The sequence below is a fragment of the Apostichopus japonicus genome, chromosome 22 (assembly GCF_037975245.1).
Source record: "Apostichopus japonicus isolate 1M-3 chromosome 22, ASM3797524v1, whole genome shotgun sequence".
NCBI classification, from domain to species: Eukaryota; Metazoa; Echinodermata; class Holothuroidea; order Aspidochirotida; family Stichopodidae; genus Apostichopus; species Apostichopus japonicus.
This window is the reverse complement of record NC_092582.1, coordinates 2,392,265-2,420,023: the sequence shown is the minus strand read 5'-3', so window position 1 is coordinate 2,420,023 and position 27,759 is coordinate 2,392,265. Positions and strand designations below refer to the sequence as shown.

The following is a 27,759-nucleotide window of genomic DNA, read 5'->3' as shown; positions in this document are numbered from 1 at the left end:
AGTTTAGAGACCTTCATGAACGCTAATAAAATTATTAACTGAGGTTTTGAAGACGAAGAAGATGGAGAAGAAGAAGAATCGGAAAAAAGAGAAAGAAGTTTGTACAGTTTGACACAAGAATGACAAAATATAAGTTAATATTACCAACCGTTTGTCTCATTAAAGGAACGTTCCTATGTTGGTAAATATGGTAAACACATATGTGCGCCTACAATGTTATTGAATGTACTAATCGCGTTTTCAACTATAATTGGAAAAACGCGATCTCAATTGATGCTTATCTAAGATACAGTGGTTGATGCATGACTGTGTTTATTAAGTTTTACTAGAAGAATAGTTCATAACTTAAGAAAAATATGGTGGACTTTTGTGGTAATGCCATTTAGGACATACGCTCTTAAGAATCGCTTATACAGTGACAATTATCAAACATTTATACCCAAAAAAGGAGGTAATAAATAAATTTTTAATAATTAAATTGTCTAAAGAATGTTGGTTTGACTGGTTTTCTTATTTTCTCGTTCCTTTCATTCAAAAGAACTCTTTATTGAATTTCATTTCTTTAATTTTCACTTTCCTCTTTATCAAAATCACCTTTTTTCCGAAAACCACGAGTGATTTTACACGTTTTTACTTACATTCACATATTCAGAAAATTTATTCTCATTGTTGTAAAAAAGAAATGTATTAAATGAAAATAAATATCTGTAATGAAGGACAAATGTCCTTAAAAATATGGCATGAGGATGCAAAAATAATTAGGGGTTGGGGGTATTGTGCGGCGGAGGGGGGGGGGGGTGGGGGGGGGGGCAATATATAGAAAACTGCCAAATACCATTCGTTGACACAAGTTGATTAAAATTTCAATTGATACAATTAGAAAGAATTATCTAATTGCATTTAAGTACACACGAAATCATTACGCTATTTATACACCTTTTCCTCCTGAACAAACGCCCAGAGCTCATATCGAAATGTCGCCACGAAAACAAATTCTACATAAACAACTCCAGCCCAACCACCAAACACCGTCAAGAGAACCACACTCAACTAAGGAGCGAGCACCGATGGAAGGCAAAAAACCCCAACAACAGACCGGACGCAAAAGAGAATACACCTACAGCCGAACACCGAAGAAAGTCTTACAAACCCACCAACAGAACGGACGCAAAAGAGAATACACCGGCAGAACAATACACCAACAACCGCATAATCCCCGGTAATTCCGACGAGGGTCCTATATATTCATAGAGCATAACTTGAAGCTACCAGTTGTCTGAAGATCGCAATAAAGCGTGAAACTCCGAGTTACAACTACTAGTGTTCCACTAGTCTCATCTAGTATCAACATATATATATATATATATATATATATATATACACACACACACACACACATATATATATATATATATATATATATATATATATATATATATATATATATATATATATGTGTGTGTGTGTGTGTATATATATATATATATATATATATATATATATATATATATATATATATATATATATATACACACACACACACACACATATATATATATATATATATATATATATATATATATATATATGTGTGTGTGTATATATATATATATATATATATATATATATATATATATATATATATAACATTGAAACTAAATGGTAAATTTGATATAATTTACCTGTATAGCAATGACAATATATAGTCAGTTATAGCAATAAATTATATGTATGAAAAATTGTGACGTATTGGTTACCACTAATGGGTGCTCGTTAGGGAAAAGTTGAAACGCAAACCGCTTTATATTAAATTAGAGCTACAAATTTCATTCGATCTATGATATGACATAAATCAACTTTCTTCGTAGATAGAAACTATTGCCAAATTTTTTTGTGACATTTTTATCGTTTTCTCCATTAGCACATATTCCTCTTAATTTGGACAGTAAATAATATGAAATCAGTAGCTCACATTTCTGATTTGTGTGCAAACGGTTTCCACTGTAAAAATATGATTTATATGAAATCTGTCATATTAAAGAACCCCATTGGGTTTTGATTTAAAATATGTCTATACATAATTCATATATATGCTTTATATAAGCGATATCACGCCCAAGACAGAAACAGATTGATGAAAGATATATTTCTAATATTGGAAAAAAGATTTGTAGCTTCACAATAATCCATTTCAAAACTGAATATTGATATTTAGTTATGGTCCAGAGAGACAAGAAAACTGCCCACAAATTGCTCCAAAGACAGAAGTCTTAATTTCTCTTCAAGTTAGTTTTTCCTTGGAGTGAATTTTTGCAACGCTATGTCTAATGAATTTTAGAACAGCGCAATAGTTTAATATTGAAATAAACATGAAAATCAAGCAATAGTTAGATTGAAAGTTAATTCCTCGAAAGAGCGTTTATTCAAAACTCTTGATAAGAGTGAAATTAATCTTCGATAAGTTTGAAAATCTCTTTCTCGGAAGAATGTAATCAATCTTCGGTAAGATTGAAAATCACTCCTGAAAGTGTTACCACTCTCAGAGAGTGAATTTTTACTCGTTTCTAAGAGTGTTCTGTTGCAGAGGGCACTGAATAGGTAGCAGTCAGGATAACAATAAAAAACGTTTTTTTTTTTGAGTAATCAGAATAAGAACGAACAACACACACTTCAATTTTATAGACATGATTAAAACGTATTGGAGCTATACCAGTCCTTACGGGAGGGGTGAAGTAGTGGAGTCAGATGGGGTTGTAGCCCCGGGGGACCGGGGTCAATTAAGTGTCAAGTGAAATATGAGGTAATCTGAAATGCATTTTCATTTTCAAACACTTTATGAAAAACCGTGTCACGTGACTGGCATGACTCTCCCCGGGTTGATCCGAGCACTCGACACCAATGTGTACAAGAAGTTTAGAAGAGGATATACTATCAATTAGGTAGGGTTTTTTGTTCTTCTGTTCATTCAAAAGTGGGGCGCCTTACAAAGCTAGTGTAAATCCATGGCAACCACAAGATAAATTACAAGTAAAAATTTCCAACGGTTAATTTCGATTAAACTTTTTCTAAATCATATTTTCTGATGTCACTAAATCAATATACCCCCCAAAATGAGTTTTGATATACTTTTCAAACAAGAGTCCTTTTACTTTGTGTATTACATTGGTTTGTTTACGCAAGATACATCTTACGTCATAGCTGGAGACTAAATAAGGCACTGTACTTTGACTTAATTGTGACGTCATCGACCAGTATAATATCGTCGCGTTCTACTCTAGACTTTTATAACATAATATAAGGTTGGCATGTTACAAAGTAAGATTAAAATCTTTAGTACAAAGATATTTATTATCTTATTTCTGCCTGTTTTCACCCAATTCTCATGGCTTTATCAATTTAAACTGGCAAAGAGGAGTACCCGTTCATCAGTTAAACTGATATGTGTTGTTATCTTGTGTTTTTGTGTTACATTTATAACCAGTTGCTACTGAGAAGGACTTAACAAACAGAAAATAATAAACACAAAATCCTTTGCATAATGATTGCCTGGATTAATCCAGACTACACTAAAAGGTTTCGCCAATGATTTCGTCCACATTTCAACAGAAAGTGGATGTCACTTTACTGCACAACGATTAAAAACTGCAATTTCAACCATCTTTATAAGGTACACTTCATAGTCAATCAAAGGGATAGTTGTTTGGACTCCTAACCAGTCGTTAGTTGAAACAGCCTTTGAATAATAAATTCGTCTGTTAGTAAGTTTTCCACAGTAGCATCTGCTGACAGGTCTTACATGTGTTACGGTGTTATAAAACACTTCAGTTTATATACTGATTAACGGTTGTCTCTTATTCACGGTACAAACTGATCAAGCTAAGAACTTTGGGTGCCCCCTCCCCACCCCCCCCCCTCTAAGATGACATCGAAACAGTTGGACCACTCATGTGATATATAAAAAGAAAAAGAGTTATATTTTTCCCCATGAGTGAAAGAAGGAAACAAATATTAACATGTTATGTATGAGATAAATAATATGAGATAATAATATGAGATAATAATATGAGATAATAATAATAATAATAATAATAATAATATGAGATAATAATAATAATAATAATAATAATAATAATATGAGATAATAATAATAATAATATTAATATGAGATAATAATAATAATAATAATAATAATAATAATAATAATAATAACAAAAACAACAACAACACATTTCATTATTTCTTTAAAAACAAATGACTGAGTATTATTTTTTTCGGAAAATAACTGTTTGTATGTTTTATTATATTATTTATGTTAGGGTGGGGGGGGGGTGATTTCCTATGTGGAATAACTCAATTCCTTCCAAAGAAAAAGAAAGGGAAGGAAGGAAGTAAACAAAGTAAAAATCATCAATATTTCCCCTCTCTGAATTTTCTCTTCATCTTCCATGACTGTTTCTCAAGAGGAGTAATTTAGTTTGTCTCTTATAGTTGAAACAAGACAAATCATGGAAACGCTTGAGTACATTCTTAGCGCCAATATCTATTAAAATTTAACCCTTCTTGGCCCGTTCAATAGGAGGCATACGTATACCTCCTGAACTTAAAAGTTAAATAACTAACAAGCTAATAAGAGCGCGCGTGTAGCCACTCACCACACACAACGCACAAAACAGGTTGAGGCCAACGAGAGGGAGTAAACAACAAAAAAATGTTTGTAGCATTAACGTACGGTCTACCTCCAAGTAAACAATATATATATATATATATATATATATATATATATAAATTGTAATGTATATATATATGTATATATATATATATATATATATATATATATATATATATACGTATACATACGTAATTATACGGAAGCCATGAAAATAATATAATTATCATATTCATATAAATTGAAAAGGAACGCAAGGATATTAAAGTGAACAAATGTAGCATTTAACGTGTTACCCTTGTCATAAATTTATTGCCTACTACTACCGATCTAAACTCATCAAAATCTGTGACTTATCTATATCGACATGGTTTGACATCACATAAGTTACTTAAAGCAGTATACAGTATATGGACACAAATATCAAATAAAATGACAGTTTTTATGCTTTTTTTTAATATTACAAATTAAAGCCAGGCTTTCATTTGCATTCATGATTTTCAAGATTACCAATTTTTTGAGACGAAGAAGAATAAGAAAGAAAAAAAAACTAAATTTATATTTTCTTGTTGGTCATACACTTTCACTCTCTCATGCATGAATCCTTTGTGATTTTTCAAATAATGGGTGCACTTATTCTTATTGCGATACTGAAAGTAAAACAGTCGAAAAAAAAGGATAATTATAGGGTATAGACTTTAATTTGGGACAGTTTTTTTTTAATATTCGTGATATTTATTGATGCACGTTTACATACTAGCACTTTTAAACTTACTTAAACTTAACGTTAATTGGACTGAATATTCACAGTCATCGTACAGTCTGTTGATTAACTCCGTTTAGTCACTTCAATTGATTGTAATATCTCTATTAATATCCGCTAAAAGTGAGACCATTTTATAATTCACTATCAATTTTACTTTACCCACAATTGCGAAGTTTTGTCTCTTAGAAAACAGAAAACAACGTCATCAAAATATTAAACGCAAGACTAACGTAACGAGAAGAAGGTTTAACATGCCTAATGATAGACTGTTATCAAATTTTGCTTAAATCGTGCAAAACACAAGAAAATTCCAGAAAGAAAGAGAGAGAGAAAGATCCAGCCTACTCACCTGTCATAGGTTCGAATGCTAAATTACAAACGTGCTCTGTTTTAACCCTTTGCAGCTTACGCACTACACGCATGTACATGTATATAGCTTCATACCAATATTAACATTATATCTTCTAAAATTTGTTTAAATATAAATATGCATGCGAAATCGAAACTGACAAAATACAGCGGTGATGTGATTACAATAGACTAAAATAAATACAATTCTATTAACCTGGATAAATCAACATTAAACATAGTCCAGACATCCTAGTTTTATGTTTTAACATTTCTTGGAAAAGAAATAAATAGACAAAAGCTGTTCAAACACAATTTTCTGATATTCACCAACTGTAAATACAATTTACACATGTACTCAGTTTGATATAGGGTGATTTAGTCTTATAAAGTATAAAGGCCTATGGCAACTTTTGTTACTACATGTTACTTACCTTGCGGAAGAAATGGATATAATATCTCAGATTAATAAGCCAAAAATATTCATGTCGTATTAATCCCGTTTGTATTCCAAAAGCTGGGTGACAAGATTGTTAGTTCCATTTGAAACTTTCAGCTGAATAATTACTCCAGAACACTTCACCTTAAAAATATCAGATAAAGGGAGTCCGCATAGTGTTCTGTATAGAGCGATCAGTTAGAACTTTCCCCCTCTCGAAACTTTTGTCCAACAGAACCAAAACCAGAACACTATACAAAACGACACACAACGACCTACGACCAACCAACAAACAAAAGTAGAAAAACAAAACAATAAAAAAACAGAAATGAACAAGGATGAATTAAAACTGTAGCAACGAGATAAATCCGCTGGTTAAAATAAAATCCATACGTTCAACTATCAATTTATATAATGATTTTGCCCCTTCGCGATTCGCCTCGTGCAGGCTAGCCTGTTCATGGAGCATAACTGATATAGAAACCTAATAATCCCAATATCAGCCAAATTGCTGCGACACTATACAAAACGGAGATCATTCCGCCGAGGCGGAGTAATTTCAAGTAGTGTGTGAACTATTACATCTCACAGCGGACACGTAGAGGCTGTCCGTTGACGTATACCAAAAGAAACATTCATTAAGCATTGGGCAACGAAGTGCAGATATGCAATATGTTCTAATAATAATAATAATCATCATAGAAATAATAGTATCAATATCGCTTTTCCATTCGATATGTCCGTGCATTGAAGGATTTCAATCTACCCACACAATTATCACAAGATACTTAGCAAAGAACGTGACTCAATAAGTTTAAAGGACAACTCAAGTCCATATCACTGGTTCCGGTATAGACATGCATTGTATAGTTTTATTTTATTTTAATTATTAAATTTAATTATATAGGTAACAAATATTCACCAACCACTGGCTGAAATATCATCTAACGAGAATTAATATATATTTATATTATATTATATATATATATATATATATATATATATTACAATACACTTTATATCTGGTATACGTATTCAGCATTCTTGTATTCTCTACGCCTATATATTTATATATATTTAGTTTATTTTGAGAACAGGTTATATATTATTTTCTATTTTTATTTTCAAGACATGAACGTACATCACTCCTTTAATAAGTAAATGAATGTTTCTGTTACCTAAGTTACTCAATATTATATATACATATATTAACATATATTCATTTGAGCGTAATACAGACAGAAGGATGATACACAAGGATGAATGTTTAGCACTATTTGTCCTTGACAAACTTGTAATGAACTGTGAACACATTTCATCGATATAACAACAGTTGTATGATTTTCCTATTAACTTTTCTGTCGCTATAGTGTGAAGCTTACTGAATCGATTGTGTCTTAAACTAAGTAAGCCCCAGCCACTTTGATTGATATGCCTCAGATGCTTAAAGGGTACTAAACAAAAAAGACAACGAATTAGCTTGCCTTTAAAGTAGTACTTGCAGTTTGATCAAACTTTTCATTAGATATAGCGCGTATTACTCAAAATAATATTGCTATAAAGAGAATAATGACTTGCATAATTTATATGTATATGTATGTATATGTATATATGTATGTATGTATATGTATGTATATGTATGTATATATATGTATATGTATGTATATGTATGTATATGTATATATATATATATATGTACTTAAAAGGTAAAATATCATTTATGCAGACAATTATAATTATAGTTTTTGGCCCAGACACATTCATATCGTGTAGAAATAACATGCACAAAGCAATTGAAAATAAATCAAAAAAGTTGCTCAAATTTCTTCGTTATTCGAAAGTATTATAAGGATTATAGTCATTTGACATCGTCACGCGATGGTAGAATAAATTGAAAAAATCCTTTTTAAAAATGCATGATACATCGAAACTGATGTGTCATAAACAATTTTAGTCAACTGTTAGGGGTTCTTTGCGCATGCGCATTTGTGTTTCACAAAAGCTTTACTGACACATCTTGTATCGTTTGTCTTAAAAAGAAAATATGATAATGACATTAACAATCTTTATTAATATATTCTTTAATAATATATTTTGTATGCTGCTATAATGATAAAGCATATAACGTAATACACACACACACACATATATATATATATAAATATATATATATATAAATATATATATATATGTATTTATTTATATATATATATATACAAATATATATATATATATATATATATATATATATATATATATATATATATATATATATATATATATATATTCGTTTTGTTTCTCAGTGAATGAGCATGCAATTACTTTAAGTGACACCTAGCAATAATGTTTAAGATTTAATAGGACGATGTCCTGGTTGTAGGAAGTGTGCGGTCGTCATTACACTGCTGCATCTGATCAAATACGCTGCAATTCACTTCACACTGTGTCTACAGACACCGCTCTTAATTGTAACATAACATTCATCTATCCGTGGTGATGTACTAATGTATAACATGATGAATTTACCTCTCTATAACTTCTTTCCTTTTATTTATCTTTCATTCAATACAAATCATTTTTAATGTAAATCCACTGAGCTGTGACATTATTTGGTATACAATGACAAACATTCTAAACATTGGTTCATAAAAATAAAGACAGGTGGTGTAATCCTTTATCTTAAAATATATTCTTGGAATTGGTAAGTTTTCTTATCTGTCACCATGAATACAAAGTAAACATTCAGAAAGACATAAAATTAATAATAATCCCAACAGAATGCAAGGTTAACGGTGGTACTATGCAATAAAAGAAGTACAAATAGTTGATATCAAAAGCCTGCGCGATATTTATTTTACATGTTAAAATCTGTTGTTGATATCGTTTCTACCTATATAGTGTTATGACAAATGTAGTTAATGTTATATGTGCAAGATTCCTAAAGATTTTTAGTTTAGTCATTATGAAATTATGTTTATTTACATAATCATATCATGATACTTTCGTCTTTAAAGACAAAAGACTCGTTTCCGATATTTTTTCTGAAAATGTATTAATCATTTCCCATCGACAAGATTTAGTAATTGGTAATGAAAACATCGAAGAATTATGACGAAAGTGGAATTGAATTGAAGGAAAATGAGGTATCACTTTGTAATGTGTATCATTCCAACCTCACCCGACCGCTTGCTACTAAGATATTCAAATTACTTGATATATATATATATATATATATATATATATATATATATATATATATATATATATATAGCAATTGAATGTATCTGATACAGTTATAACTGCTGTAAGTAGATAAGGCGAAAGCCCAATTTCAGGATCTCCATGCAGTATTAAATGTCACATTAAACTCTTCCGTTATGAGTTATATCCCTCTTGGGTGAGGAAGTTTTATCAAAATGATTTGTTTCAATCAATTAGCTACGAATATTCCCGGTGGAGACTTTGTTGTTACCAACGTACATAGTTGAAGGGTTGTTGTCAAGGCAAAGCCTATCCAAAAATGATTCGATCGGGGAGAAGTCAGGGATTAAGATCTACTAGATCAACTAAGGACGGGAGTCTCGCGTGAATTTTTAGACCAGACTTAAAGTGGCTTTCCAAGCGAAATGCCAAACCAAATTTCGTAAACAAATATCACGTGAGCTTCTACAGTGTTAAATTTACCGGAAGATAGACATGTGACTTCATACGACGAGGATGTAACCACGATATAGGGAATTATGACTAACCGTCATCTAAAAATCAGTGTCTCAATTTTTTTTTTTAAAGTCTTGGCAGAAAATACATTCTTATTAATAGAAAACATTTATCGAAACTTTACGGTAATCAATCTGACAATATTGCATACTGATTAATGTTCAACAACATAGATGACGTCATAAATGTCTATAAAGTGTCAAGAATGAAATAGATATTGATTTATAGATGGATAAAGATAGGTATAGGTAGATAGAGAATAAAGTATTTGTATAGCCCGCAGTCTACCTATACCGAGTTCACATAGAAATACACAAGTTGGCTGGTGAGTAACAATTAAGTATACACAACTGACGAAGACTTATACATGTCGACACATTATTGAAAATTCACCCCTCTTAGAAGAGAACATTAAGTTTGATTTAGGTGAACTTTAACTATATCAATGGTCTCGATATTGCAGATAGAAATAGGAAGGGAGTTCAGAGCTTCGACCCACAAATGTCGAAGGCTCAAGTACCAAACCTGATACAAGAGAGTAACTGGGAAGCTGAGCGAGAAATAATTACAAAAGTCTGTCAAGTAACCATGATCGGCATCGTAAAGACACTTTATAAAACTAAATGTAGCGTAAAGAGATATTCAAATATAAAAGCAAAGCAAGTTTACATGGTATTTGAGGAAGAAAAGTATCCTATTGTGTAGAAGGTGCCAAAACATGGCGAAACGGGCATGCACCTATCCCTGACGCACATGACACCACATGAGATACCTTAGGAATATTTGTGATGTGATGTTTTGAAAATATAGGAGACTTGTTTGTTATATTGCCTTTCTTAAATATATATAATTTATTTTTTAATAATTTGCATTACAAACACCATCTCAACTGTGAGGTCGGTGGATCAAACACTCATCATACTCTACATATTAAATGTTATGTTTTGTTACTCTGTTAATAACTTTACAAATATGTTAAACTATTGTAAATATATTGATGATATGAAATGATGGTTAAATGACATTTAAATGAAACGAACATGACAAAGAGGCACATTTTTATGGTTCATATGTCATATTACTGTTCGATAAAGTTTAAGAGTTAAAAATACAAATCAAAATATTCATAGAACTGATAAAATGTCCGAAAAGCTCCTTTAACTATATAATAACATTATCATGTTGATGTTGTTAACAAGAGGACATCTAATGACGAAATCAAATGTGAGTTGTCTATTACAATTTTTCATACATTGCAAACTGGTGGATTGTGATACCAAAGTTTATGTTTACTTATTGTCTTTTTTCTCTTTTCAATCAATCAATAAATCGATCAGAAAACATGTATTTAGGAACAATATCAAAAGCAGTTGTTCAAAGGCGCTTTATTTTTTTTTGTCTTTTCCTTTTGTTTGTGAATTAATCTGTTGCGTGTTAAGTAATTAATTATAATGTAATTTTCTTTTGAAGGTAATACTGTATTAACGACATATTTTTAATGGAGCGTTAAATGTGAGTTGCTGGTAGTAAATGACACTTTACAATTCAGACGTACATATGTCTACGAGATTTCAAGCTTATTGTTTGTTTTTTTCCAGAGCTCTTTGAAGAGATAATAACAGAAATAATGAGTAAAGCTTATCATTCAAAATCATTCAACCTTCAGTTTTATCCTTCAGAAGATAAGATGAAATAAAACAACCCAAAATGGGAATCAAAACAGACAGAGAAGTATAAACAAGAATATTTATGGAATATCCATTTCATATATTTCTTGTTTTGTTTTTTATACCATCATTTTTTTAATCATCTATCACTTCATAATATCTGTTTTTCTCATCCGTTTCTGTCTTCAAACCAAATTCTAACCTTCACTGCGACTATTGTCGCTTGTGACGCACATGTATTACGGTAATTTATACAACATGTACCCGAAGAGCCAAAATGAGAGCAAAATTGTGAAATTTGCTTAAGTACATTTAACCGTTCCAAATCATTAAGCCCGTCCAACAGTGAACTCTCTTCCAAAGATCTCACAGAAAGTGCATGCGAACTGACATCCTAATTCGATTCCAAAGTGCGTAATTTATTTGCGCAATCTCATAAATATTCAGTATTATTGATAACACAAGTGTCTTCTTCACGTGTAATTTTTACTGAGTTAATCGCTTATATTAATGAAAGTAGTGGAAGGCTGTGAGTGATTCTGTGGTAAACTGTTAAAAATACGCATAGACATACATGAAATGTATTGTACATTATAACATATGCTTATATACATGCTGTTCATCATTGTAAGGGAAGCAAGGTTAACACATCCAAGAAATGATAATTAAAGTTGGGCCAATATTTAATTTTTTTCAATTTTGTCACGTGCATAACAGTCACTTATGTATATCTATATACATATGTGTGTGTATGTCTGCTTGTGCATATATATATATATATATGCAGTTAAAGTTTATGTTTATGCGTTTCTTGTATATTTATATATATATATGTATATATATATATATATATGCGTGTGTGTGTGTTTTATTGATATGTACACATGACATGTGTATTTATTTGTGCAGGTAGAGTGAGACTGTAGATATGCATTTATAGGTATGGTTAAGCAAATTCGTCTATTGCCCTTGTCTGTTGATGTTATATTATTCATGTGTTTCTTAGGTTTTTGTAAGTGAAATTGTCTTCATTCCTTCAGGGGCAAGTTTCAAAACGTAAAGGGTTTCTTTTTTAAAATATATTAACATTGTTTATTAATGCCAGTATACACATGTTGCTCAGTACTCCAAAAATCCTCATACAGCCTTATAAAGGTTGGCATAAACATCAACATACATATTGGGATGACAATATTGCCAAGAAGGAATTTGGTGATTCATAGATGATTGTAGACAGGAGTCCCTCCTGTTTGCCCCTGCTTAAAAATTCTTGAAGCCACTAGTGTACACAAACAAATATTTCCCTCAAGACCTGTAAACACCACGTACAATTAAACCATCAAAATGACATATTTTAACCTCCCAATATTTGCGCACATAATATTTCAGTGAGTCATAATATATTAAATGTTAACGAGGATCGTAAAGAAAGACAAAACCAAAACCAAACCAAACAAATTTATATATATATATATATATATATATATATATATATATATATATATATATATATATATATATATATATATATATACATATATATATATATATATACATATATATATATACATATATATATATACATATTTATATATATATGTATATATATATGTATATATATATATATATATATATATATATATATATATATATATATATATATATATGTATGTATATATATATATATAGGTCTAGCGAAAGTCAAACTTTGTTACCGTTCGTTTATAACTTTCAACTCAGGCATACGAATGATTTGATCATCTCCTGTATTTGTCCAATCATATTTTAGGTTAAAGATTGACCCAGAAGGATCGAATAGCTCTGAAAATAAATCATAAGCTCGTCAACTAAGCTGAATAAAGCCTCTCATCAGGTCCAGCCACTTGGTATCATAAAACATAAAGCCTCTCGTGAAAGCTAAATGCCACATGAACCGTTTTATAAACTCGGGAGAGACAAAAGTGCAATCGATGTTACTAAGGACAACGTGCTTGCCATTTGATGGAACTCAAAAGGTTACGAAGGCCAGATTTAAACGACAAGAACCCTGTTACATCAGCGAGACTGTTACTATTTGTTAGACCTGATGCTATATTTTAGTCTCATAGGAAGATGGCGTACTAAGAGGGGGGGGGGGGCGATCCGCCCGGGTACCAGTGAGGGGGGGTGCCATGCCACATATTGATCGTTGATCATATAATCAGATCTAAGCCTTGCTTTTGCATTAAGGCTCCTTACATAAACAAACATTTCCCTATCCCCTTATATACTGCTCCCCCAAGGAGACATACCCTACACGGGGGGGGGGAGGAAAGATCCGCCCGGGTACCAACTATCCCCCCCCCCCCACTGTGTAAACACAATCCTGTTGTTGAAGTCATGAGACTGTTATTGTAAAACATTATAGTAACACATTTGGCAAATTTAAAGTAAGCGATTGATCATTAGTAGGAAAGTATGTTTTCTTTTCATAATACAATAATTGGTTTAGTCTTCTCACTACTCCCCCTTTTCAGGCTACAGAGACCTAGGCGTCCTCACCACGGTACCTGTTCTATGAATTTGTGCCCATTTTTTTTTAAATATGAAAATAAGTAGATTTACGAAATATTTCTGAGACATAAAACATTTTCTGTGTAAGAACTGAAGTTTTTGCGTGACACACCAAGACAACGGTTTCTATCGTATACCCTCGATTCTAAATAAACTCACTTAAATGAGTGCCACATTACCTTTAAAATAAGCGAACACAATACATACATATAGGAGGTTACCGACTGAGCCACTTAGCCCAGTGAATAAACTCAGTCCATTACTTAGTACTGCATGGCCACCACCACCCCCCCCCCCCCCGAAGAAATCGTCGTTGGATGAATTCTCGGTTATTGTGTGAATTGGCGTCTTCAGTTTCGATATCATTACCGATGTAAGTCAACAAAGAGATATTAATCGCACGGAATGATTTGGCGCGGCGAAATGAACACTTCAATAAAAGCCATGTCACTATAAGGTGAAGTCTCCAAGCGCGCGACGCAAGATTTATTTACGCGGGTTAGGTTTATGTTTCCAATTACGTTCTCATCTCCAGGTTTTAACCTGTCAAGTAAGGGGCGTTATTTCCCTGGCTAACATATCACAAGCAGGATTAACAGACGAGGAAGGCCAAAGGGGTTTTTAAGCGTTTTCTTAAAGTTGTCGAACAACTGAAATAAAACTGACAACTTCTATGTGTGATGCATACATGTTGGTTCCCCCATTCCCTTAACATATGTACAAAACAACCCAACATAGTGAGGACAGTAATATAGTATAGAGGCATTCGCAGAAAATGAAATCAATTCTCAACGATTTGTTGTGTTGTTGCTGTCATCCAGAATTATCCCTCTTTCTCTTTACTAACTCAGCAGAAAATACTTGATACCTTTAAATGATCAGTATTTAATACACTCATAGTAAGCTGTATGCTTGCGTAAGACGACATTGTTATAGTTTGCGTCTTCGTTTTTAGACAGAATTAACAATTCCAACGTTACTCGTAGCAACCGGCTGCACTAATATTTTCCTTTTGTGAAAATATTTCTTTCCATTGTAACAAATTCAAGTCATTATTTGCTGTATGTTGCATTAACCCGTAAAAAAGATAAGCAACCCACGATAATGCATCGAACCGCTCATTACGTAAATAAGGGTAATATATATTGTTTCATACGAATGTATGGAACATTGTTTGCTTCTCTCCTAATTGTTGTAATTACAGGGCAATTAAAAACATCGTTTGATGACAATAAAATAAGTCTAACACATGTGAATGATATATCTAAACCGAATTGATTTAGTATGGGCTTTTGATAAGTACATATCTAACGAACGTGCTATACATTACATATATATGGGCTAACTTGTGTTGCATATTAGGCTACGCTATTGCAGATAATTCCGTGTCAATATTGAAATATTAAAACACTTAACAATATAATCAAGCTGTAAGCGAGCGTTGTATCATATCTTATGCCGAAACTTAAAGTTGGACAAATTTAGTCTTTTGAAAATGAAAAAAAGGCAGTCTTCATTTTCACAACGGGCACTTTGTTGCTTTAAATGGTTAATTACTTGGCTGATATAATGAAGAAAGCTGATTTTAGCTGTTATACCCTATACATCTTTTAATTCCATCAATATACATAGGCCTACAATGAGGTAGTTAAATAGAGAAGCATGTTAACAAAGTATTGTCTACTGCATGCAATGAGCATGTATAGGTAAACATTTTTTTGTAATTTAATTGGTATTTGTATTTGGATTTGTATTTGTCTCACTCAAGACGACCCTCATTGGATCGAAACAACAGGCCCTCTGACTGTTGCATAAATAAACCATAATCTTAAAATCAGCCCATTTTTTATATTTTTTATACTTATTTTGCTAAATTTGTTAATGTTTTCCATATACTAACATCCCTTAATAATGTAATACCAGTACATTCATACACTTGCCTCGCCAAGTTTTATGACAAAATAATGATGTTACAAATCGAAAATGTTGACTTGAAAGTTCTTCATTTTTTGCATTTATGCATGTGATTAATACTAAACGGAAATATAAAATAAATTTCCAAGTCAGTTTTTCTGTAGTTCGTTCACGTATATCAAATTATCTTGCGAAAATTATGTGGTTTTGGTAAAATTCGTATTAAAAAATAAAATAGCATTTTTAATGATTTATAAGACTATAATGAAAACATTTAAAGAACACAAACTCTTAGCCTCATTAGGTATGATACTTAGCCTTTGTTGTAGTACCCTTGTAATTTTCCTTTTATTTGTCTTTATTTGGTTATGTTATAATTGTAAATAGTCGGTAAACAACGAGAAAAGTCACACATTTCTGGATATGCTTGTGTGTGATGCCTATTATGTAACATGCTAAAATTCGCCTATCCTATCCATTTCAAAGGTCCATTTCAAATGTTGTAAAGATTGAAGTATATCCTGCATTGTTTCATACATCTAAGATTGTTTTACAAAGTCGCAATGATATTGTCAATAAAATAAAAACGTTACCAAATGCAAACCGCTGCTTTAATGAAGTATGGATATTTCAGTTTTATACATCTTACATACATTTGACTTAATTTTGGCTTTTTTTCATCAGTGTCCCTGTTTCGGTCATTATAAACAGATAAACAGATAATCATGGGTGTTAGCTCAGTGGTTAACGCCGGTGTCTTCCAATCATAAGGTCCCCGGTTCGACTCACTCCCAGATTAATGTATGTCGTCCAGTTACAGAGTTGTTGACAATTGACAATTCATAATCATGGACGTTAAAATATGAATCTAAGAGACTGACTTCGGTCAGCTTGCGGCTTTGATAAGCCAATGATGGCTTCTTCGCGAGTTCCTGCTTGTAGGAGGATCTAAAATACATACATACATATATACATAAACGATACACATGTTGAAAGTATAGACATGTGTACACATTGTTGAATGTATGAACACTAGACGACGGGGAGTGAATGATTCCACCTTCCTTCCATTTGGCCTCACTTGTTTATCTTAGCAATTATCAAAGTCAAATCGTAAACAACTGACAGAGATGTATACTATAGCCTGCAATATATGCATTACGTTCGATCACCTCAGAAAATGTGGTAACGAAAATCGTAATTACTCTATACGTGCAAGTAATGTACAAACAACATGTCGTCCAGCATATCGTCCAGGTACAGACTTGTTGACTATTGACAATTCATAATAATGGACGTTAAATATGAATGTAAGAGACTGACTTCAGTCAGCTTGCGGCTTTGATAAGCCAATGAGGCTTCTTTGCGAGTTCCTGCTTGCGGGAGGATCTAAAACACACATGCGTTTCCTTGAAGCCCATTTTGTCTTAACTTCTAGTTGACAAACTCTCTAAGATTCCTTATATTCCTGGGCCCTTCATTCATCATTGGCTTTGGTAGACGCAGTTTAGATATATCTATAACTGTTCCCTGCCATTGGGCAGCACAATTTATAAACAATTTATCACGCAGTTGACACTGCATGAACTCGTAACCATACCCGCATATATTACCATAAAGGTCATAATAGTGAATACTTGATAATATTGGCCAAACAAAACGATCACAAGCAGCTTACCGGTAAACAAGTACTTTATAATATCAATTGTATGCGGGCGTTATTAAAAATAGCCAAACTACTAGAAAATTTATTTTTGATGCCAGTAAAGAGGACCCTGCTTAAAACTTGTCATATTTGGTGTCATTCTTGCCTAAATCAATCTGTATAAGTACACGGGATGAATTAACGTTGATGTATGACTGAAGGAGCGGAATCAAAGCCCTCAATGACGTCACCGTGAATCTGTGATGATACTTATTATCGCGTACAGTGAGGGTATACTGCAGAGAAGTGGTGTACGTTATAGTAGAGTTCAGAACTATCTAGCAACTGTAACATGTCGAGTGCTTGTAACACATTATAACGCTGCCAATTGATGTATGCATCCACATGTATTTCAGCAAAGGACTTAGGCCTAATTATAATATCCATGTATAACCTTTGTGTTAAATCTGAATACATAGTCAATGTTATGAATAGAACTTTTGTATGTAGCGCCATCATCTAACTTGTTTGGTTGACATATGTTATGTCAAGGATCTATGGCTGTGCGACATTTTAAATCAACTGTAACATGAAAAAAAGGGCTAAATATACTAATTTTGTCAGCGTGATGTCAACAATTAGAAATCGCAAAACCCATTCGTAGACTATTTCGGATTATAGTTACTTCATGATAGACTTATTCTTAAGAGGCAACAGTTTTATTATACAATTGTTCTTACAGAATCAGCGTCTGAGACAATGGCTGTCTTTTAAGCTTTGTTCACACCTGAGCACGCAAGGGGGATCTGATACGGGAAAGCACGATCAACTTCGTAGTGTGAACGCTCTCGTACTCAGGATTTAAGACCCCGGAATCGCTATGTCCCTTTTGGAGGGGATTCTGAACCCGTTCGGATGATCATGATTGTAGTGTAAACCGCTCAGGGGATCACGTGACTCGAACTCACCCCTGGTTACTTGCTCACTTGTCACTGTCGGATAAACACAGACTGACGCGAGGGTAAAAAGGCGAACACATTGCATATTATCGTACCCACACAGCTGGATTTGTGAACAATCCTCGTGATTCGACTATGCGTATAGTGTTTTTTTATTTGCCGTTGATCCACCATCCGTTCTTAAAATATTTGTGGACGAGTCCGTTGTCAGCGTTAATGCCATCCCGAGAGAAAATACGATCCTAGTCCCCCTAGTGGCTCCCAAATGTTAGAGTGAAAATGACTGAACTTGGCAATTACGCCTCAAGCGATGATTCTTTATAATCACATTAATGGACTTTTTAATGTTGTCGTTAAGATGTAACAGCATAGGGGAAAAGAATGTTTTTTATAAATACCAGGTCGGCCATAAGCTAATAAAACGTCTGATTTCTAAACAGAATGCTGTTATTCTAACTTCATATGATAGAAAAATGTTATTGAAATGCTTCATCTTGAATAAATGAATATTTTTGCCTGAGCTTCATCTTGGTCCTAGTATTTTTTCTCTCCAACCACCACCCCCCCCCCCAAAAAAAAAGAAAAAAAAAAGAAGATATAGCTAGTGGGTCATTTTCAACTCTTGATACAAAGCAAAGGATTGATACAAATATTTGACATTTCGACCTTCTCGTTTGGTTTGTTTACAGATCAACACATTTTCATTTTGAAAATATAACTTTAGGAGGTTTATAGTATTTATTCGTTGAATGAAACATCGTTTTCTCGTCCTTCAAATCTTACAGTTTTCGTTATGGATAACATCAAAAATCGAATGGTAGTTTTATTTAAATTTTACTGAGCTTTTTTATTGACATTTACACAAGATTTCGGATGTTTAATTTCACGAGTCAACAGATTCGGCAGAATTCGAAATAACGTACACGGTTGATTTTATATCCCTGTAGATTTTGAATATAGTGGAAGCATTCAGTGACGGAGCTAGGGGTATTTGTCGGGGGGGGGGGCGAGAATGGTCTGTAGGGGCGCTTTCGACACTATCTAAGCGGAGCGCCACCACAGGTTGGCGCGGAGAGTACAGACATTTTTTGAGTAAAGATACTCCCTAGATCGCCGGAAATTACCCTTTCCAACACACTGATCTTGGAGCGGCGTATAACGTACACTGCATGCCGACTTAAAGTTTGGTGTTTATTACTATATATCAGCCACTGCGCGTGGCGTATCGTCTAAAAATAGATCGAAAACCCCGTACCGGTACAATTCTTGGAAATAGTTTCGTACAACGGAAGTGCCGATAAATTAAAGACGGCTGTTAGAGCATTTTGTCAGAAAATTACACCAACAAAATGTGACAACTGTCAATAGGTAGATGAGAGCGCAATAAAAAAGTCGATAATCACGAATAAGTGAAAAGTGGTAAAAAGCTGAAAAGGGCGCCAGCAGTCCATTTGAGTCCGTCGGGGGGGGGGGGGGGCATCCGTCCCCCTGACTGTATGGACGCTCCGCCACTGGAAACGTTCCGTCTACGAAAATAAAGACTTCCCCTTTTACCGTTTTACATTTATATAAGCATGACAAGAGTAACACGAGTGTTATGCAAGTGTTATACAGTGGTAAGTGGTACCTTAGTAACACAGGTGTTAAAAAATAACACAAGTGTTACAGACATGATGTAAGTTGTTGCAAAATGCTTTGAGTTGTAACTTTGATATTATTACTATTATTTCTATGATTATTATTATTACGACATATTACATATCTGCACTTCGTTGCCCAATGTTTAATGAATGTTTCTTTTGGTATACGTCAACGGACAGCCTCTGCGTGGCCGCTGTGAGATGTTATAGTTCGCACACTACTTGATATTACTCCGCCTCGGCGGAATGATCTCGTTTCGTGTAGTGTCGCAGCAATTTGGCTGATATTGGGATTATTAGATTTTATATCAGTTCCATTGCCACTTCGTAAATCTTCCTTGGTGCAATGTTGGTGGTGCAAGGTGTGCTTTTTAGTGCAAAATTTAATGGGCTAATGACACAAGTTTTATGGTTTCAGATATCTTACTTTTTCTTGATTTCTGCAGCTGCTTAGGTATATACAATTAGAATATAATCGTAAAATAAACACAAATGGCGTGTTGCCCTTTACGATAGTAAATGTAGGACTGGGTTGAGAGACGTAGCGATTATTGGATATACATATAATTAAATTATTTTATTCTTTAATCAACCTTAAATTTGAGTTCTATATTTGATGCTTTACACGATAATATAAGTTCGACATTATTCATACAGTTACCAACACGAAGCAGCTGTATCTAACACAAACATCACCTCTTACATTAGATGTTGCCTAATTTGCATACAATGCTTGGGTTGAAGGTTAATCTTAACAGAAATTGATTTAGGCCAAGATACCAACATGACTTCACTGAATTAAGGCTAAGTTTTGGAATACAGTGCAATACGTTTTATAGATTTTTGATAACGAAAGGCACTTGTCTGCTATAAAGCATAACCGTTCAGCGTGAAGAAAGTGCGAGTGACGTCACATTGAACTGACGTCACAATTTGTATTGCTTAGGATATCCTTAATAGGCGCGAACGATTTGTAATAACAATAACCGGAAATATGAAAGGTTAGGTCTTTACTCTTTACTTTACAGAACAAAATGCAAGAATAAAAAACAAAACAAAATCTATGGAACTTAATGGTTATTTTAGATTTAGCTTTCAATGAAATCCTGAATCAATCAACAATATTAAATAGGCCTATGAGATAAATAGATATTATTTTTATAATTCTCTCAATGACGTCATATTTTGATAGTTGTAACGATAATAAACAGAATTTCATTATACAACGTACAATTTGTTTCCGAATGTTATAGAATATTGAGTACAGATGCTACTTGTTTAAATTATAGTTTTATATATTTTAATTAATTAACTTATCCGAAATCCAAATGAATCAAATTGTCTGGCCTATGGGGCTAATTAAGTCATGTTTTAATTGTAACATAGAAACAATGGCTACAAACGGGAATCAAACAGTATTTCCGTTGTAGACAATTAGTTCTTTACTCTTGTGGAATTTTTAGATTATTTCCATTTATATGATCAATTGTCTCTTTCCTTTTATAAGAGCTTCCTAAAGGCTGATTATACAAAACTTGTCAAATTATATTTTGATATTCCCCCCCCCCCCACCCGCAAAAAATAAACATCACTTTGACTAACTGGTTATTATAATTGTACATTGTCTTATTAAAAATGAGTGAAAATCCGGGATACTATATAGGCCTATGTGACTAGCGTCTTTCACTGAGCGAACCGACTATTTTTTCCTGCCAAAACATGTAGGAAAACTTATCCATATTTTTCAATATAAGCCTTTTGAACTCAAACTACAGGTTGTAATTTTCAGCATGCCACTAATACTTAACTTAGTATTCTATTACAACATGGTAATAACAAGCTTCGTTGAACGATGTCACCTGTCGTATAAACTAATGGGTTTGAACAGGTGATATGATAGAATTAATGCCTTCTCATGAATATTTATGAAGATAAGCAGTTACGTCATTAATTCTCACACAGACTGCACACGTCGTGTTAGAAGTACTTTGATGCCATTCAAATTTCAAACGGCAGACTTCACTAGCAAGTGTACATACGCACACCTTGAAAACTGACGGGTCATGGATATTGCATGGCTACGGTTGTTGTGCAATCCATTGACCAATCAGGTAAAAGCATGATAAGGATTAAACGTGTGATTACCAGAGCGCGATATTGCATCCTGGGTGACGAAGAACCAAGACCTGTCAAATTCGTTTAAAGTGAATCATGCACACACACAAAAAAAGAGTTGTAAATTCATAGCGCTTATGACGATGTAAAGCGTCAAAAACCGGGGGAGTGAGATCAATCAATGGAATTCTGGTATATATCATATGATCGAAGAATGTTAAACACACTATAGGATGCGAATCAGTGACCCCGGGAGCCAATTTGAACTACTAGGGACGAGTATATCACCACACCCTCTATTTTTAAATCTTCAATTTTACTTTATTAATTATAAACATGAAGTACATTATTCTTTATCCCTGCACATTCCCCCCCCCCCCCATGTTTAGCCTCTAACCTCCCTCAGTCTGCGAATTTCTCATTGAGGTCTACTTAAACCACATTCCTGAGTTTGGGAGTTATAATACTTTTAGAATTGTTTTTCGAAACTCGACCTTTTAAGCATGAAAGATTCATTAATTATTTAGCAAACAGACCTTAAAGTTTAAGTCATCGGAAGCAAGACAAATTATCAATAGAAGGACTTGTGGCTTAAAAAAAAAACACGTTTACGAAGTATTACAAACGTCACAATGACTTGACAATATTTGCGGGCTGGACTTCGAAGTCGACGCCATGATAAGTCTAGCCTTAAAGGAGTATTCCTAACATTGAGCATATTTTAAATGAGAAGCTAACTTAACCTAGGTATAAAATCCCAGTCTAGGTATAAATTCCACGGATTCGTTCACATATAGCATATCAATGCAAAAAAATGATGCTGTACATCATAATTTCGTGATAAATATAATGTTTCCGTTAAATGAAGAAAGTTGAGGCTTTGTCTTAATTTGGTAGTGTAACGTTGTTTTAGTCACTAAATAATGTAGGTTTGTTGATGGTAGCGTACATACAAACCCTATAAATATGCCTATCTATGTTGATTGATTTCACATAGTAAAAAGTACAATCAGCATATTTGATTTCAGAATCATTCATTCATTCATTCATTCATTCATTTATTTGTTTTTTCACATAAATATTGATTGGCAAATTAGATTGCCAATAATAATAAAATAAGATTGGCAAAAGGAAATTCTATTACCATGGTGATTTAATACAATACCCTTTTCAATTTGTATTTAGCAGTTATACTCAGCTTGCCTTCTTTATAATGTAACTGTTTTCATTCTATAACAGACCTTAGTTACAATAATCCACTAAGAGAAAGATACTGTTTTCACTCTAAGAGACCTTTGTTACAATAATTCACTGAGAGGAAGATACTGTTTTCACTCTAAGAGACCTTAGTTACAATATTTCACTAAGAGGAAGATACTGTTTTCACTCTAAGAGACCTTAGTTACAATAATACACCGAGAGGAAGATACTGTTTTCACTCTAAGAGACCTTAGTTACAATAATACACCGAGAGGAAGATACTGTTTTCACTCTAAGAGACCTTAGTTACAATATTTCACTAAGAGGAAGATACTGTTTTCACTCTAAGAGACCTTAGTTACAATAATCCACGAAGAGAAAGATACTGTTTTCACTCTAAGAGACCTTAGTTACAATAATTCACCGAGAGGAAGATACTGTTTTCACTCTAAGAGACCTTAGTTACAATAATACACCAAGAGGAAGATACTGTTTTCACTCTAAGAGACCTTAGTTACAATAATACACCGAGAGGAAGATACTGTTTTCACTCTAAGAGACCTTAGTTACAATAATACACCAAGAGGAAGATACTGTTTTCACTCTAAGAGACCTTAGTTACAATAATACACTGAGAGGAAGATACTGTTTTCACTCTAAGAGACCTTAGTTACAATAATACACCAAGAGGAAGATACTGTTTTCACTCTAAGAGACCTTAGTTACAATAATTCACTGAGAGGAAGATACTGTTTTCACTCTAAGAGACCTTAGTTACAATAATACACCAAGAGGAAGATACTGTTTTAACTCTAAGAGACCTTAGTTACAATAATTCACTGAGAGGAAGATACTGTTTTCACTCTAAGAGACCTTAGTTACAATATTTCACTAAGAGAAAGATACTGTTTTCACTCTAAGAGACCTTTGTTACAATAATTCACTGAGAGGAAGATACTGTTTTCACTCTAAGAGACCTTAGTTACAATATTTCACTAAGAGAAAGATACTGTTTTCACTCTAAGAGACCTTTGTTACAATAATTCACTGAGAGGAAGATACTGTTTTCACTCTAAGAGACCTTAGTTACAATATTTCACTAAGAGAAAGATACTGTTTTCACTCTAAGAGACCTTTGTTACAATAATTCACTGAGAGGAAGATACTGTTTTCACTCTAAGAGACCTTAGTTACAATATTTCACTAAGAGGAAGATACTGTTTTCACTCTAAGAGACCTTAGTTACAATAATACACTGAGAGGAAGATACTGTTTTCACTCTAAGATAACTTAGTTACAATAATTCACTAAGAGGAAGATACTGTTTTCACTCTTAGCGACCTTAGTTACAATAATTCACTAAAAGGAAGATACTGTTTTCACTCTAAGAGACCTTAGTTACAATAATTCACCGAGAGGAAGATACTGTTTTCACTCTAAGAGACCTTAGTTACAATATTTCACTAAGAGGAAGATACTGTTTTCACTCTAAGAGACCTTAGTTACAATAAAACACCGAGAGGAAGATACTGTTTTCACTCTAAGAGACCTTAGTTACAATATTTCACTAAGAGGAAGATACTGTTTTCACTCTAAGAGACCTTAGTTACAATAATACACCGAGAGGAAGATACTGTTTTCACTCTAAGAGACCTTAGTTACAATATTTCACTAAGAGGAAGATACTGTTTTCACTCTAAGAGACCTTAGTTACAATAATACACCGAGAGGAAGATACTGTTTTCACTCTAAGAGACCTTAGTTACAATAATACACCGAGAGGAAGATACTGTTTTCACTCTAAGAGACCTTAGTTACAATAATACACCGAGAGGAAGATACTGTTTTCACTCTAAGAGACCTTAGTTACAATAATACACCGAGAGGAAGATACTGTTTTCACTCTAAGAGACCTTAGTTACAATAATACACCGAGAGGAAGATACTGTTTTCACTCTAAGAGACCTTAGTTACAATAATACACCGAGAGGAAGATACTGTTTTCACTCTAAGAGACCTTAGTTACAATAATACACCGAGAGGAAGATACTGTTTTCACTCTAAGAGACCTTAGTTACAATAATACACCGAGAGGAAGATACTGTTTTCACTCTAAGAGACCTTAGTTACAATAATACACCGAGAGGAAGATACTGTTTTCACTCTAAGAGACCTTAGTTACAATAATACACCGAGAGGAAGATACTGTTTTCACTCTAAGAGACCTTAGTTACAATAATACACCGAGAGGAAGATACTGTTTTCACTCTAAGAGACCTTAGTTACAATAATACACCGAGAGGAAGATACTGTTTTCACTCTAAGAGACCTTAGTTACAATAATACACCGAGAGGAAGATACTGTTTTCACTCTAAGAGACCTTAGTTACAATAATACACTGAGAGGAAGATACTGTTTTCACTCTAAGAGACCTTAGTTACAATAATACACTGAGAGGAAGATACTGTTTTCACTCTAAGAGACCTTAGTTACAATAATACACTGAGAGGAAGATACTGTTTTCACTCTAAGAGACCTTAGTTACAATAATACACTGAGAGGAAGATACTGTTTTCACTCTAAGAGACCTTAGTTACAATAATACACTGAGAGGAAGATACTGTTTTCACTCTAAGAGACCTTAGTTACAATAATACACTGAGAGGAAGATACTGTTTTCACTCTAAGAGACCTTAGTTACAATAATACACTAAGAGGAAGATACTGTTTTCACTCTAAGAGACCTTAGTTACAATATTTCACTAAGAGGAAGATACTGTTTTCACTCTAAGAGACCTTTGTTACAATAATTCACTGAGAGGAAGATACTGTTTTCACTCTAAGAGACCTTAGTTACAATATTTCACTAAGAGGAAGATACTGTTTTCACTCTAAGAGACCTTAGTTACAATAATACACTGAGAGGAAGATACTGTTTTCACTCTAAGATAACTTAGTTACAATAATTCACTGAGAGGAAGATACTGTTTTCACTCTTAGCGACCTTAGTTACAATAATTCACTAAAAGGAAGATACTGTTTTCACTCTAAGAGACCTTAGATACAATAATTCACTGAGAGGAAGATACTGTTTTCACTCTAAGAGACCTTAGTTACAATAATACACTAAGAGGAAGATACTGTTTTCACTCTAAGATACCTTAGTTACAATAATTCACTATGAGGAAGATACTGTTTTCACTCTTAGCGACCTTAGTTACAATAATTCACTAAAAGGAAGATACTGTTTTCACTCTAAGATACCTTAGTTACAATAATTCACTAAGAGGAAGATACTGTTTTCACTCTAAGAGACCTTAGTTACAATATTTCACTAAGAGGAAGATACTGTTTTCACTCTAAGAGACCTTAGTTACAATAATACACTAAGAGGAAGATACTGTTTTCACTCTAAGATAACTTAGTTACAATAATTCACCGAGAGGAAGATACTGTTTTCACTCTAAGAGACCTTAGTTACAATATTTCACTAAGAGAAAGATACTGTTTTCACTCTAAGAGACCTTAGTTACAATAAAACACCGAGAGGAAGATACTGTTTTCACTCTAAGAGACATAAGTTACAATAATCCACTAAGAGAAAGATACTGTTTTCACTCTAAGAGACCTTAGTTACAATAATTCACTAAAAGGAAGATACTGTTTTCACTCTAAGATACCTTAGTTACAATAATTCACTAAGAGGAAGATACTGTTTTTACTCTAAGAGACCTTAGTTACAAATAATTCAATAAGAAGAAGATACTGTTTTCACTCTAAGACATCTTAGCTACTATAATTCACTGAGAGAAAGATACTGAATTTGCTCTTCGAAAGAGTAATCACCTTGGTCACTTTTAATTTATAGTGCATTCTCTTTCCTTATAATTTCGAGTGTGCAAAGAATCAGAATTGACATGACAGTAACGACTCATAAACGTGATAAATAAACACGATGATTTGCAATTGTTTATCGTTTATCAATTCCTGTTGTGTCTTATTGTGGCCATTGTTTAGATCATAGACGTTTGACCTTTGCATGGATAGTAGCTATAAAATGTAATTCTTGGAACTTTCGACGTTTCCGGTATTGAGTTACAGATTAAACATATGTTATTGTCTGTTAAAT

The 27,759-nt window shown here is 33.2% G+C and overlaps 1 protein-coding gene across 7 annotated transcripts in view; it reads right to left on the bottom strand.

The window, feature by feature from the left end:
• The window catches only part of LOC139963800 (short transient receptor potential channel 4-like), a 272,215-nt gene that overhangs the window by 133,934 nt on the left and 110,522 nt on the right, over positions 1–27,759 (bottom strand). The window contains exon 1 of one of the 7 annotated variants that reach the window (XM_071964969.1): positions 6,215–6,785. The exons of 5 other annotated variants lie outside the window; for them this stretch is intronic. The gene's annotated coding sequence lies outside the window, so the exon portion shown is untranslated. Of the gene's footprint in view, positions 1–5,781; positions 5,901–6,214; positions 6,786–27,759 lie in introns of those variants that run through there. One more of the 7 variants, XM_071964972.1, reaches the window with a different exon arrangement.